The sequence below is a fragment of the Primulina tabacum genome, chromosome 10 (genome assembly GCF_025594145.1).
Source record: "Primulina tabacum isolate GXHZ01 chromosome 10, ASM2559414v2, whole genome shotgun sequence".
In the NCBI taxonomy this organism is placed as follows: domain Eukaryota; kingdom Viridiplantae; phylum Streptophyta; class Magnoliopsida; order Lamiales; family Gesneriaceae; genus Primulina; species Primulina tabacum.
The window spans coordinates 29,769,510-29,784,362 of NC_134559.1; the positions used below are offsets into that span (position 1 = coordinate 29,769,510).

The following is a 14,853-nucleotide window of genomic DNA, read 5'->3' on the forward strand; positions in this document are numbered from 1 at the left end:
TGAGCCGAAAATCGTCCGTCAACAAGTAATCGAAAATAGAAAAACACGAAAAGGTGTACAACACGAGGACTTCACAGTGGGTCACCCATCCTAGTACTGCTCTCTCCCAAGCACGCTTAACTTCAGAGTTATGATGGGATCCGGTGCATTAGTGCTGGTATGATCGCACCAGACATTGAGTGGGATGTTTATTCTTATATCCCTTAAGTACGTGTGGAGCGGGCGGCGTTGGACAACACGCGGCACTGCTCTCGCCCAATCATAACCATGAGGTTAAGCGTTTTCGCCCGATGGCAGAGCTAGGATGGGTGACCTCCTTGGGAAGACCTCGTGTCACGACCGTTTACGTAAATTATGGATAAAACAGTCGAAATAATTGTTTTTAATGAGTTAACCGTCTCCGGAGTAATATGTGTCATACCCTTCCGCACATAACCGGCTCACGACAACAAAAATCGCTAAATGTTCGCAGAAAATAGGAAAAAAATAAGAAGAAGGAAATAGCGAATGTAAAGCTATTATTATAAGCCTAGGATACGATAAAATGGAACCGGAATCGAATTTCAAACTTCCTAAGCGGATTTCTCGAGGAAACGAAAGCTTAACTGAAGTAGTGAATCGCAAATTAGAGGGTCTTAGAGAAGGAATTCGGCTAAAATCTCGTCAGCTTATTGCGTACTAATGAGTCTCGTTCGTTTGCCCGTTTACAATCAAACTAGCCTAAAATTTTGTCCAAATCCGGCAGTGCCCGAGCTACGTTGATTTTACAAGTCTTATCTGGTCCCGATCGAGATTCAGATGATTTGATCCGAAAATCGTCTGTCAACAAGTAATCAAAAATAGAAAAACACGAAAAGGGATGCAACACGAGGACTTCCTAGGGGGTCAACCATCCTAGTACTGCTCTCGCCCAAGCATGCTTAACTACGGAGTTTTGATGGGATCCGATGCATTAGTGTTGGTATGATCGCACCCGACATTGAGTGGGATGTTTATACTTATATCCCTCGAGTACGTGTGGTGCGGGCGGCGATGGACAACACACGGCACTGCTCTCGCCCATTCAGAACCATGAAGTTAAGTGTTCCTTTGCGATGGCAGAGCTTGGATGGGTGACCTCCCTGGGATGTCCTCGTGTCGCGACCGTTTACGTAAATTATAGCTAAAACAGTCGAAATAATTGTTTTTAATGAGTTAACCGTCTCCGGAGTAATCTGCGTCATACCCTTCCGCACATAACCGGCTCACTACAACAAAAATCGCTAAATGTTCCCAGAAAATAGAAAAATAATAAGAAGAAGGAAATAGTGAATGTAAAGCTATTTTTATGCCTGGGATACGTTAAAATAGAACCGGAATCGAATTTTGAACTTCCTAAGCGGATTTCTCGAGGAAAGGGAACCTTAACAGAAGCGGTAAATCGCAAATTAGAGGGTCTAAGAGAAGAAATTTAGCTAAAATCTCGCGAGCACTTTGCGGAGTAATGAGTCTCGTCCGTTTGCCCGTTTACAATAAAATTAGCCTACTATTTTGTCCAAATCCGGCAGTACCAGAGCTACGATGATTTCACATGTCTTATTTGGTCCCGATCGAGATTCAGATGATTTGAGCCGAAAATCGTCCGTCAACAAGTAATCGAAAATAGAAAAACACGAAAAGGTGTACAACACGAGGACTTCACAGTGGGTCACCCATCCTAGTACTGCTCTCTCCCAAGCACGCTTAACTTCAGAGTTATGATGGGATCCGGTGCATTAGTGCTGGTATGATCGCACCAGACATTGAGTGGGATGTTTATTCTTATATCCCTTAAGTACGTGTGGAGCGGGCGGCGTTGGACAACACGCGGCACTGCTCTCGCCCAATCATAACCATGAAGTTAAGCGTTTTCGCCCGATGGCAGAGCTAGGATGGGTGACCTCCTTGGGAAGACCTCGTGTCACGACCGTTTACGTAAATTATGGATAAAACAGTCGAAATAATTGTTTTTAATGAGTTAACCGTCTCCGGAGTAATATGTGTCATACCCTTCCGCACATAACCGGCTCACGACAACAAAAATCGCTAAATGTTCGCAGAAAATAGGAAAAAAATAAGAAGAAGGAAATAGCGAATGTAAAGCTATTATTATAAACCTAGGATACGATAAAATGGAACCGGAATCGAATTTCAAACTTCCTAAGCGGATTTCTCGAGGAAACCAAAGCTTAACTGAAGCAGTGAATCGCAAATTAGAGGGTCTTAGAGAAGGAATTCGGCTAAAATCTCGTCAGCTCATTTCGTACTAATGAGTCTCGTTCGTTTGCCCGTTTACAATCAAACTAGCCTAAAATTTTGTCCAAATCCGGCAGTGCCCGAGCTACGTTGATTTTACAAGTCTTATCTGGTCCCGATCGAGATTCAGATGATTTGATCCGAAAATCGTCTGTCAACAAGTAATCAAAAATAGAAAAACACGAAAAGGGATGCAACACGAGGACTTCCCAGGGGGTCAACCATCCTAGTACTGCTCTCGCCCAAGCATGCTTAACTACGGAGTTCTGATGGGATCCGATGCATTAGTGTTGGTATGATCGCACCCGACATTGAGTGGGATGTTTATACTTATATCCCACGAGTACGTGTGGTGCGGGCGGCGATGGACAACACACGACACTGTTCTCGCCCATTCAGAACCATGAAGTTAAGTGTTCTGTCGCGATGGCAGAGCTAGGATGGGTGACCTCCCTGGGATGTCCTCGTGTCGCGACCGTTTACGTAAATTATAGCTAAAACAGTCGAAATAATTGTTTTTAATGAGTTAACCGTCTCCGGAGTAATATGCGTCATACCCTTCCGCACAGAACCGGCTCACTACAACAAAAATCGCTAAATGTTCCCAGAAAATAGAAAAATAATAAGAAGAAGGAAATAGTGAATGTAAAGCTATTTTATGCCTGGGATACGTTAAAATAGAACCGGAATCGAATTTCGAACTTCCTAAGCGGATTTCTCGAGGAAAGGGAACCTTAACAGAAGCGGTAAATCGCAAATTAGAGGGTCTTAGAGAAGAAATTTAGCTAAAATCTCGCGAGCACTTTGCGGAGTAATGAGTCTCGTCCGTTTGCCCGTTTACAATAAAATTAGCCTACTATTTTGTCCAAATTTGGCAGTACCCGAGCTACGATGATTTCACATGTCTTATTTGGTCCCGATCGAGATTCAGATGATTTGAGCCGAAAATCGTCCGTCAACAAGTAATCGAAAATAGAAAAACACGAAAAGGTGTACAACACGAGGACTTCACAGTGGGTCACCCATCCTAGTACTGCTCTCTCCCAAGCACGCTTAACTTCAGAGTTATGATGGGATCCGGTGCATTAGTGCTGGTATGATCGCACCAGACATTGAGTGGGATGTTTATTCTTATATCCCTTAAGTACGTGTGGGGCGGGCGGCGATGGACAACACGTGGCACTGCTCTCGTCCAATCATAACCATGAAGTTAAGCGTTCTCGCCCGATGGCAGAGCTAGGATGGGTGACCTCCTCGGGAAGACCTCGTGTTGCGACCGTTTACGTAAATTATGGATAAAACAGTCGAAATAATTGTTTTTAATGAGTTAACCGTCTCCGGAGTAATAAGTGTCATACCCTTCCGCACATAACCGGCTCAAGACAACAAAAATCGCTAAATGTTCGCAGAAAATAGGAAAAAAATAAGAAGAAGGAAATAGCGAATGTAAAGCTATTATTATAAACCTAGGATACGATAAAATGGAACCGGAATCGAATTTCAAACTTCCTAAGCGGATTTCTCGAGGAAACGAAAGCTTAACTGAAGCAGTGAATCGCAAATTAAAGGGTCTTAGAGAAGGAATTCGGCTAAAATCTCGTCAGCTCATTGCGTACTAATGAGTCTCGTTCGTTTGCCCGTTTACAATCAAATTAGCCTAAAATTTTGTCCAAATCCGGCAGTGCCCGAGCTACGTTGATTTTACAAGTCTTATCTTGTCCCGATCGAGATTCAGATGATTTGATCCGAAAATCGTCTGTCAACAAGTAATCAAAAATAGAAAAACACGAAAAGGGATGCAACACGAGGACTTCCCAGGGGGTCAACCATCCTAGTACTGCTCTCGCCCAAGCATGCTTAACTACGGAGTTTTGATGGGATCCGATGCATTAGTGTTGGTATGATCGCACCCGACATTGAGTGGGATGTTTATACTTATATCCCTCGAGTACGTGTGGTGCGGGCGGCGATGGACAACACACGGCACTGCTCTCGCCCATTCAGAACCATGAAGTTAAGTGTTCCTTTGCGATGGCAGAGCTTGGATGGGTGACCTCCCTGGGATGTCCTCGTGTCGCGACCGTTTACGTAAATTATAGCTAAAACAGTCGAAATAATTGTTTTTAATGAGTTAACCGTCTCCGGAGTAATCTGCGTCATACCCTTCCGCACAGAACCGGCTCACTACAACAAAAATCGCTAAATGTTCCCAGAAAATAGAAAAATAATAAGAAGAAGGAAATAGTGAATGTAAAGCTATTTTTATGCCTGGGATACGTTAAAATAGAACCGGAATCGAATTTCGAACTTCCTAAGCGGATTTCTCGAGGAAAGGGAACCTTAACAGAAGCGGTAAATCGCAAATTAGAGGGTCTTAGAGAAGAAATTTAGCTAAAATCTCGCGAGCACTTTGCGGAGTAATGATTCTCGTCCGTTTGCCCGTTTACAATAAAATTAGCCTACTATTTTGTCCAAATCCGGCAGTACCCGAGCTACGCAGATTTCACATGTCTTATTTGGTCCCGATCGAGATTAAGATAATTTGAGACGAAAATCGTCCGCCAACAAGTAATCGAAAATATAAAAACACGAATAGGTGTACAACACAAGGACTTCACAGTGGGTCACCCATCCTAGTACTGCTCTCTCCCAAGCACGCTTAACTTCAGAGTTATGATGGGATCCGGTGCATTAGTGCTGGTATGATCGCACCAGACATTGAGTGGGATGTTTATTCTTATATCCCTTAAGTACGTGTGGAGCGGGCGGCGATGGACAACACGCGGCACTGCTCTCGCCCAATCATAACCATGAAGTTAAGCGTTCTGGCACGATGGCAGAGCTAGGATGGGTGACCTCCTTGGGAAGACCTCGTGTCGCGACCGTTTACGTAAATTATGGATAAAACAGTCGAAATAATTGTTTTTAATGAGTTAACCGTCTCCGGAGTAATATGTGTCATACCCTTCCGCACATAACCGGCTCACGACAACAAAAATCGCTAAATGTTCGCAGAAAATAGGAAAAAAAATAAGAAGAAGGAAATAGCGAATGTAAAGCTATTATTATAAACCTAGGATACGATAAAATGGAACCGGAATCGAATTTCAAACTTCCTAAGCGGATTTCTCGAGGAAACGAAAGCTTAACTGAAGTAGTGAATCGCAAATTAGAGGGTCTTAGAGAAGGAATTCGGCTAAAATCTCGTCAGCTCATTGCGTACTAATGAGTCTCGTTCGTTTGCCCGTTTACAATCAAACTAGCCTAAAATTTTGTCCAAATCCGGCAGTGCCCGAGCTACGTTGATTTTACAAGTCTTATCTGGTCCCGATCGAGATTCAGATGATTTGATCCGAAAATCGTCTGTCAACAAGTAATCAAAAATAGAAAAACACGAAAAGGGATGCAACACGAGGACTTCCTAGGGGGTCAACCATCCTAGTACTGCTCTCGCCCAAGCATGCTTAACTACGGAGTTCAGATGGGATCCGATGCATTAGTGTTGGTATGATCGCACCCGACATTGAGTGGGATGTTTATACTTATATCCCTCAAGTACGTGTGGTGCGGGCGGCGATGGACAACACACGGCACTGCTCTCGCCCATTCAGAACCATGAAGTTAAGTGTTCTGTTGCGATGGCAGAGCTAGGATGGGTGACCTCCCTGGGATGTCCTCGTGTCGCGACCGTTTACGTAAATTATAGCTAAAACAGTCGAAATAATTGTTTTTAATGAGTTAACCGTCTCCGGAGTAATCTGCGTCATACCCTTCCGCACAGAACCGGCTCACTACAACAAAAATCGCTAAATGTTCCTAGAAAATAGAAAAATAATAAGAAGAAGGAAATAGTGAATGTAAAGCTATTTTTATTCCTGGGATACGTTAAAATAGAACCGGAATCGAATTTCGAACTTCCTAAGCGGATTTCTCGAGGAAACGGAATCTTAACAGAAGCGGTAAATCGCAAATTAGAGGGTCTTAGAGAAGAAATTTAGCTAAAATCTCGCGAGAACTTTGCGGAGTAATGAGTCTCGTCCGTTTGCCCGTTTACAATAAAATTAGCCTACTATTTTGTCCAAATCCGGCAGTACCCGAGCTACGCTGATTTCACATGTCTTATTTGATCTCGATCGAGATTCAGATGATTTGAGCCGAAAATCGTCCGTCAACAAGTAATCGAAAATAGAAACACACGAAAAGGTGTACAACACAAGGAATTCACAGTGGTTCACCCATCCTAGTACTGCTCTCTCCCAAGCACGCTTAACTTCAGAGTTATGATGGGATCCGGTGCATTAGTGCTGGTATGATCGCACCAGACATTGAGTGGGATGTTTATTCTTATATCCCTTAAGTACGTGTGGAGCGGGCGGCGATGGACAACACGCGGCACTGCTCTCGCCCAATCATAACCATGAAGTTAAGCGTTCTGGCGCGATTGCAGTGCTAGGATGGGTGACCTCCCTGGGAAGACCACGTGTCGCGACCGTTTACATAAATTATGGATAAAACAGTCGAAATAATTGTTTTTAATGAGTTAACCGTCTCCGGAGTAATCTGCATCATACCTTTCCGCACAGAACCGGCTCACGACAACAAAAATCGAAAAATGTTACAGAAAATAGAAAAAAATAAGAAGAAGAAAAAGAGAATGTAAAGCTATTATTATGCCTGAGATACGATAAAATGGAACCGGAATCGAATTTAGAACTTCCTAAGCGGATTTCTCGAGGAAACGGAAGCTTAACAGAAGCGGTAAATCACAAATTAGTGGGTCTTAGAGAAAGAATTCGGCTAAAATCTCGTCAGCTCATTGTGTAGTAAAGAGTCTCGGTCGTTTGCCCGTTTACAATCAAATTAGCCTACAATTTTGTCCAAATCCGGCAGTGCCCGAGCTACGTTGATTTCTCATGTCTTATCTGGTCCCGATCTAGATTCAGATGATTTGAGCCGAAAATAGTCTGTCAACAAGTAATCAAAAATAGAAAAAGACGAAAAGGTGTGCAACACGAGGACTTCCCTTGGGTTCACCCATCCTAGTACTGCTCTCGTCCAAGCATGCTTAACTTCGGAGTTCTAATGGGATCCGGTGCATTGGTGCTGGTACGATCGCACCCGACCTTGAGTTGGATGTATATTCTAATATCCCTCGAGTACGTGTGGAGCAGGCGGCGATGGACAACACGCGGAACAGCTCTCGCCCAATCATAACCATGACGTTAGGCGTTCTAGCGCGATGGCAGAGCTAGGATGGGTGACCTCCCTGGGAAGTCGAAATAATTGTTTTTAATGAGTTAACCGTCTCCGGAGTAATCTGCGTCATACCCTTCCGCACAGAACTCGCTCACGACAACAAAAATCGCTAAATGTTCCCAGAAAATAGAAAAAAATAAGAAGAAGAAAATAGCGAATGTAAAGCTATTATTTTGCCAGGGATACGATAAAATGGAACCGGAATCGAATTTCGAACTGGCTAAGCGGATTTCTCGAGGAAATGGAAGCTTAACAGAAACGGAAAATCGCAAATTAGAGGGTCTTAGAGAAAGAATTCGGCTAAAATCTCGTCAGCTCATTGCGGATTAATTAGTCTCGTTCGTTTGCCTTGTTACAATAAAATTAACCTACAATTTTGTCCAAATCAGGCAGTGCCCGATCTACGTTGATTTCACATGTCTTATTTGTTCCCGATCGAGATTCAGATGATTTGAGCCGAGAATCGTCTGTCAACAAGTTATACATAAAAATAGAAAAACACAAATTATGGACAAAACAGTTGAAATAATTGTTTTTAATTAGTTAACCTTCTCCGGAGTAATCTGCGTCATACCCTTCCGCATAAAACCGCCTCACGACAACAAAAATCGCAAAATAATCCCAGAAAATAGAAAAAAAATAAGAAGAAGGAAATAGCGAATGTAAAGCTATTATTATGCCTGGGATACGATAAAATGGAACCGGAATCGAATTTCGAACTTCCTAAGTGGATTTCTCGAGGAAACGGAAGCTTAACAGAAGTGGTAAATCTTAAATTAAAGGGTCTTAAAGAAGAAATTAGCCTATAATTTTGTCCAAATCGGGCAGTGCCCGAGTTACGTTGATTTCACATGTCTTATCTGGTCCCGATAGAGATTCACATGATTTGAGCCGAAAATCGTCTGTCCACAAGTAATAAAAAATAGAAAAACACGAAAAGGGGTGCAACACGAGGACTTCCCAGGGCGTCACCCATCCTAGTACTGCTCTCGCCCAAGCCCGCTTAACTTCGGAGTTCAGATGGGTCCGATGCATTAGTGCTGGTATGAACACACCTGGACATTTAGTGGGATGTTTATTCTTATATCCCTCGAGTACGTGTGGAGCGGGCGACGATAGACAACACGCGGCACTTCTCTCGCCCAATCATAACCATGAAGTTAAGCGTTCTGGCGCGATGGCAGAGGTAGGATGGGTGACCTCCCTGGGAAGTCCTCGTGTCGCGACCGTTTAAGTAAATTATGGCAAAAACAGTCGAAATAATTGTTTTTAATGAGTTAACCGTCTCCGGAGTAATCTGCGTCATACCCTTCCGCACAGAACCGGCTCACGACAACAAAAATCGATAAATGTTCACAGAAAATAGAAAAAAAAAATAAGAAGAAGGAAATAACGAATGTAAAGCTATTATTATGCCTGGGATACGATAAAATGGAACCGGAATCGAATTTCGAACTTCCTAAGCGGATTTCTCGAGGAAACGAAAGCTTAACAGAAGCGGTAAATCGCAAATTAGAGGGTCTTGGAGAAGGAATTCGGCTAAAATCTCGTCAGCTCATTGCGTAGTATGAGTCTCGTCCGTTTGCCCGTTTAAAATCAAATTAGCCTACAATTTTGTCCAAATCCGGCAGTGCCCGAGCTACTTTCATTTCACATGTCTTATCTGGTCCGGATCGAGATTCAGATGATTTGAGCCGAAAATCGTCTGTCAACAAGTAATCAAAAATAGAAAAACACGAAAAGGGGTGCAACACGAGGACTTCCCAGGGGGTCACCCATCCTAGTACTGCTCTCTCCCAAGCACGCCTAACTTCGGAGTTCTGATGAGATCCGATGCATTAGTGTTGGTATGATCGCACCCGACATTGGGTGGGATATTTATTCTTATATCCCTCGAGTACGTGTGGAGCGGGCGGCGATGGACAACACGCGGCACCGCTCTCGCCCAATCATAACCATGAAGTTAAGCGTTCTGGCGCGATGGCAGAGATAGGATGGGTGACCTCCCTGGGAAGACCTCGTGTCGCGACCGTTTACGTAAATTATGGATAAAACAGTCGAAATAATTGTTTTTAATGAGTTAACCGTCTCCGGAGTAATCTGCGTCATACCCTTCCGTATAGAACAGGCTCAAGACAACAAAAATCGATAAATGTTCCCAGAATATATAAAAAAATAAGAAGAAGAAATAATGAATCTAAAGCTATTATTATGCCTGGGATACGATAAAATGGAACCGGAATCGAATTTCGAACTTCCTAAGCGGATTTCACGAGGAAACGAAAGCTTAACAGAAGCGGTAAATCGCAAATTAGAGGGTCTTAGAGAAAGAATTCGGCTAAAATCTCGTCAGCTCATTGCGTAGATGAGTCACATCCGTTTGCCCGTTTACAATCAAATTAGCCTACAAATTTGTCCAAATCAGGCAGTGCCCGAGCTACTTTCATTTCACATGTCTTATCTTGTCCCGATCGAGATTCAGATGATTTGAGCCGTAAATCGTCTGTCAACAAGTAATCAAAAATAGAAAAATACAAAAAGGGGTGCAACACGAGGACTTCCCAGGGGGTCACCCATCCTAGTACTGTTTTTGCCCAATCACCCTTAACTTCGGAGTTCTGATGGGATCCGGTGCATTAGTGCTGGTATGATCGCACCCGACATTGAGTGGGATGTTTATTCTTATATCCCTCGAGTACGTGTGGAGCGGGCGGCGATGGACAACACGCGGCACTGCTCTCGCCCAATCATAACCATGAAGTTAAGCGTTCTGGCGCAATGGAAGAGCTAGGATGGGTGACCTCCCTGGAAAGACCTCGTGTCGCGACCGTTTACGTAAATTATGGATAAAACAGTCGAAATATTGTTTTTAATGAGTTAACCGTCTCCGGAGTAATCTGCGTCATACCCTTCCGCACAGAACCGGCTCACGACAACAAAAATCGATAAATGTTCACAGAAAATAGAAAAAAAAATAAGAAGAAGGAAATAACGAATGTAAAGCTATTATTATGCCTGGGATACGATAAAATGGAACCGGAATCGAATTTCGAACTTCCTAAGCGGATTTCTCGAGGAAACTAAAGCTTAACAGAAGCGGTAAATCGCAAATTAGAGGGTCTTGGAGAAGGAATTCGGCTAAAATCTCGTTAGCTCATTGCGTAGTAATGAGTCTCGTCCGTTTGCCCGTTTACAATCAAATTAGCCTACAATTTTGTCCAAATCCGGTAGTGCCCGAGCTACTTTCATTTCACATGTCTTATCTGGTCCCGATCGAGATTCAGATGATTTGAGCCAAAAATTGTCTGCCAACAAGTAATCAAAAATAGAAAAACATGAAAAGGGGTGCAACACGAGGACTTTCTTAGGGGGTCACCCATCCTAGTACTGCTCTCGCCCAAGCACGCTTAACATCAGAGTTCTGATGGGATCCGGTGCATTAGTGCTGGTATGATCGCACCCAACATTGAGTGGGATGTTTATTCTTATATCCCTCGAGTGCGTGTGGAGCGGGTGGTGATGGACAACACACGGCACTGCCCTCGCCCAATCATAACCATGAAGTTAAGCGTTCTGGCGCGATGACAGAGGTAGGATGGGTGACCTCCCTGGGAAGACCTCGTGTCGCGACCGTTTACGTAAATTATGGATAAAACAGTCGAAATAATTATTTTTAATGAGTTAACCGTCTCCGGAGTAATCAGCGTCATACTCTTCCGCACAGAACCGGCTCACGACAACAAAAATCGATAAATGTTCCCAGAAAATATAAAAAAAAAAGAAGAAGGAAATAACGAATGTAAAGCTATTATTATGCTTGGGATACCATAAAATGGAACCGGAATCGAATTTCGAACTTCCTAAGCGGATTTCTCGAGGAAACGAAAGCTTAACAGAAGCGGTAAATCGCAAATTAGAGGGTCTTGGAGAAGGAATTCGGCTAAAATCTCGTTAACTCATTGCGTAGTAATGAGTCTCGTCCGTTTGCCCGTTTACAATCAAATTAGCCTACAATTTTGTCCAAATCCGGTAGTGCCCGAGCTACTTTCATTTCACATGTCTTATCTGGTCCCGATCGAGATTCAGATGATTTGAGCCAAAAATTGTCTGCCAACAAGTAATCAAAAATAGAAAAACATGAAAAGGGGTGCAACACGAGGACTTTCTCAGGGGGTCACCCATCCTAGTATTGCTCTCGCCCATGCACGCTTAACATCAGAGTTCTGATGGGATCCGGTGCATTAGTGCTGGTATGATCGCACCCAACATTGAGTGGGATGTTTATTCTTATATCCCTCGAGTGCGTGTGGAGCGGGTGGTGATGGACAACACGCGGCACTGCTCTCGCCCAATCATAACCATGAAGTTAAGCGTTCTGGCGCGATGGCAGAGATAGGATGGGTGACCTCCCTGGGAAGACCTCGTGTCGCGACCGTTTACGTAAAATTATGGATAAAACAGTCGAAATATTGTTTTAATGAGTTAATCGTCCCGGAGTAATCTGCGTCATACCCTTCCGCATTGAACCAGCTCAAGACAACAAAAATCGATAAATGTTCCCAGAATATATAAAAAAAATAAGAAGAAGAAAATAACGAATCTAAAGCTATTATTATGCCTGGGATACGATAAAATGGAACCGAATCGAATTTCGAACTTCCTAAGGCGGATTTCTCGAGGAAACGAAAGTTAACAGAAGCGGTAAATCGCAATCTAGAGGGTCTTGGAGAAGGAAGATTCGGCTAAAAATCTCGTCACTCATTGCGTAGTATGAGTCTCGGTCCGTTTGCCCCGTTAAAATCAATTAGCCTACAAGTTTGTCCCCAATCCGGCAGTGCCCGAGCTACTTCATTTCACATGTCTTATCTGGTCCCGATCGAGATTAAGATGATTTGAGCCGAAAATCGTCTGTCAACAAGTAATCAAAAATAGAAAAACACGAAAAGGGGTGCAACACGAGGACTTCCAAGGGGGTCACCCATCTTGATACTGCTCTCGCCCAAGCACGCTTAACTTCGGAGTTCTGATGAGATCCGGTGCTGGTATGATCGCACCCGACATTGGGTGGGATATTTATTCTTATATCCCTCGAGTACGTGTGGAGCGGGCGGCGATGGACAACACGCGGCACTGCTCTCGCCCAATCATAACCATGAAGTTAAGCGTTCTGGCGCGATGGCAGAGCTGGGATGGGTACCTCCTTGGGAAGACCTCGGTCGCGATCGGTATGTAATTATGGTTAAAACAGTCGAAATAATTGTTTTTTAAGAGTTACCGTCCCCGGAGTAATCTGCGTCATACCCTTCCGCACAGAACCGGCTAACGACAACAAAAATCGATAAATGTTCCCAGAAAATAGAAAAAAAATAAGAAAAAGGAAAAAAACGAATGTAAAGCTATTATTATGCCTGGGATACGATAAAATAGAACCGGAATCGAATTTCGAACTTCCTAAGCGGATTTCTCGATGAAAACGAAAGCTTAACAGAAGCGGTAAATCGAAAATTAGAGGGTCTTAGAGAAAGAATTCAGCTAAAATCTCGTCAGCTCATTGCGCAGGAATGAGTCTCGTCCGTTTGGCCTGTTTACAAATCAATTAGGCCTACAATTTTGTCCAAATCCGCAGTGCCCGAGCTACTTTCATTTCACATGTCTTATCTGGTCCCGATCGAGATTCAGATGATTTAAAGCCGAAAATCGTTGTCAAAAGTAATCAAAAATAAAAAAAACACGAAAAGGGGTGCAACACGAGGACTCCCAGGGGTCACCCATCCTAGTACTTGCTCTCGCCCAAGCACGCTTAATTTCGGAGTCTTGATGGGATCCGGTGCAGTAGTGGCTGGTATGACCGCACCCGACATTAAGTAGGATGTTTATTCTTATATCCCTCAAGTACGTGTGGAGCGGTCGGCGATGGACAACACGCGCACTGCTCTTGCCAATCATACCATGAAGTTAAGCGTTCTGGCGCGATGGCAGAGCTAGGATAGTGACTTCCCTGGGAAGACCTCGTGTCGCGACCGTTTACGTTAAAATTATGGATAAAACAGTCGAAATATTGTTATTAATGAGTTAAACCGTCTCCGGAGTAATCTGCGTCATACCCTTCCGCACATAACCGGCTCACGACAACAAAAATCGATAAATGTTCACAGAAAATAGAAAGAAAAATAAGAAGAAGAAAAATAACGAATGTAAAGCAATTATTATGCCTGGGATACGATAAAATGGAACCGAATCGAATTTCGAACTTCCTATGGCAGATTTCTCGAGGAAACGAAAGCTTAACAGAAGCATAAATCGCAAATTAGAGGGTCTTAGAGAAGGAATTCGGTTAAAATCTCGTCAGCTCATTGCGTAGTATGAGTCTCGTCCGTTGCCAGTTTACAATCAAATTAGCCTACAATTTTGTCCAAATCCGGCAGTGCCCGAGCTACTTTCATTTCACATGTCTTATCTGGTCCCGATTGAGATTCAGATGATTTAAGCCGAAAATCGTCTGTCAAAAGTAATCAAAATAGAAAAAACACGAAAAGGGGTGCACAACACCAGGATTCCCAGGGGAGTCACCCATCCTAGTACTGCTCTCGCCCAGCACGCTTAATTCGGAGTTCTGATGGGATTTGATGTATTAGTGCTGGTATGATTGCAACCGACTTGAGTGGAATGCTTTTATCTTATATCCTCGAGTACGTGTGGAGCGGGCGGCGATGGACAACACGCGGCACTGCTCTGCCCAATCATAACCATGAGTTAGCGTTCTGGCGCGATGGCAGAGCTAGGATGGGTGACTTCAATGGGAAGACCTCGTGTCGCGACCGTTTACGTTAATTATGGATAAAACAGTCGAAATATTGTTTATTAATGAGTTAACCGTCTCCGGAGTAATCTGCGTCATACCCTTCCGCACAGAACCGGCTCACGACAACAAAAATCGATAAATGTTCCCAGAAAATAGAAAAAAAATAAGAAGAAGGAAATAACGAATGTAAAGCTATTATTATGCCTGGGATACGATAAAATGGAACCGGAATCGAATTTCGAACTTCCTAAGCGGATTTCTCGAGGAAACGAAAGCTTAACAGAAGCGGTAAATCGAAATTAGATAGAGATCGCAATTAGAGTCTTAGAGGAATTCGGCTAAAATCTCGTCAGCTCATTGCGTAGTAATGAGTCTCGTCCGTTTGCCCGTTTACAATCAAATTAGCCTACAATTTTGTCCAAATCCGGCAGTGCCCGAGCTACTTTCATTTCACATGTCTTATCTGGTCCCGATCGAGATTCAGATGATTTGAGCCGAAAATCGTCTGTCAACAAAGTAAA

General features: G+C 43.4%; 9 non-coding genes and 8 pseudogenes across 9 annotated transcripts; all 17 read right to left on the bottom strand.

The window, feature by feature from the left end:
* Positions 1-52: 52 nt before the first annotated feature.
* Positions 53-171, bottom strand: LOC142511086 (5S ribosomal RNA; annotated as a pseudogene).
* A 685-nt stretch (positions 172-856) lies between these two features.
* Positions 857-975, bottom strand: LOC142509956 (5S ribosomal RNA). Its single transcript, XR_012808101.1, has one exon. It is a non-coding gene; the product is annotated as a 5S ribosomal RNA (ribosomal RNA).
* A 683-nt stretch (positions 976-1,658) lies between these two features.
* On the bottom strand, positions 1,659-1,777 carry LOC142511087 (5S ribosomal RNA; annotated as a pseudogene).
* Positions 1,778-2,462: 685 nt separating this feature from the next.
* Positions 2,463-2,581, bottom strand: LOC142506683 (5S ribosomal RNA). Its single transcript, XR_012804966.1, has one exon. It is a non-coding gene; the product is annotated as a 5S ribosomal RNA (ribosomal RNA).
* A 682-nt stretch (positions 2,582-3,263) lies between these two features.
* Positions 3,264-3,382, bottom strand: LOC142511088 (5S ribosomal RNA; annotated as a pseudogene).
* A 685-nt stretch (positions 3,383-4,067) lies between these two features.
* On the bottom strand, positions 4,068-4,186 carry LOC142509048 (5S ribosomal RNA). Its single transcript, XR_012807238.1, has one exon. It is a non-coding gene; the product is annotated as a 5S ribosomal RNA (ribosomal RNA).
* A 683-nt stretch (positions 4,187-4,869) lies between these two features.
* Positions 4,870-4,988, bottom strand: LOC142511455 (5S ribosomal RNA; annotated as a pseudogene).
* Positions 4,989-5,674: 686 nt separating this feature from the next.
* LOC142508001 (5S ribosomal RNA) lies at positions 5,675-5,793 on the bottom strand. The gene has a single exon (XR_012806235.1). It is a non-coding gene; the product is annotated as a 5S ribosomal RNA (ribosomal RNA).
* A 683-nt stretch (positions 5,794-6,476) lies between these two features.
* On the bottom strand, positions 6,477-6,595 carry LOC142512271 (5S ribosomal RNA; annotated as a pseudogene).
* Positions 6,596-7,275: 680 nt separating this feature from the next.
* Positions 7,276-7,394, bottom strand: LOC142509086 (5S ribosomal RNA). The gene has a single exon (XR_012807274.1). It is a non-coding gene; the product is annotated as a 5S ribosomal RNA (ribosomal RNA).
* A 1,075-nt stretch (positions 7,395-8,469) lies between these two features.
* On the bottom strand, positions 8,470-8,587 carry LOC142511419 (5S ribosomal RNA; annotated as a pseudogene).
* Positions 8,588-9,272: 685 nt separating this feature from the next.
* Positions 9,273-9,391, bottom strand: LOC142508037 (5S ribosomal RNA). The gene has a single exon (XR_012806270.1). It is a non-coding gene; the product is annotated as a 5S ribosomal RNA (ribosomal RNA).
* Positions 9,392-10,070: 679 nt separating this feature from the next.
* On the bottom strand, positions 10,071-10,189 carry LOC142516506 (5S ribosomal RNA). The gene has a single exon (XR_012812297.1). It is a non-coding gene; the product is annotated as a 5S ribosomal RNA (ribosomal RNA).
* A 683-nt stretch (positions 10,190-10,872) lies between these two features.
* LOC142515684 (5S ribosomal RNA) lies at positions 10,873-10,992 on the bottom strand. The gene has a single exon (XR_012811516.1). It is a non-coding gene; the product is annotated as a 5S ribosomal RNA (ribosomal RNA).
* Positions 10,993-11,674: 682 nt separating this feature from the next.
* Positions 11,675-11,794, bottom strand: LOC142517183 (5S ribosomal RNA). Its single transcript, XR_012812943.1, has one exon. It is a non-coding gene; the product is annotated as a 5S ribosomal RNA (ribosomal RNA).
* A 681-nt stretch (positions 11,795-12,475) lies between these two features.
* LOC142512003 (5S ribosomal RNA) lies at positions 12,476-12,586 on the bottom strand (annotated as a pseudogene).
* A 681-nt stretch (positions 12,587-13,267) lies between these two features.
* Positions 13,268-13,386, bottom strand: LOC142511985 (5S ribosomal RNA; annotated as a pseudogene).
* Positions 13,387-14,853: the final 1,467 nt, after the last annotated feature.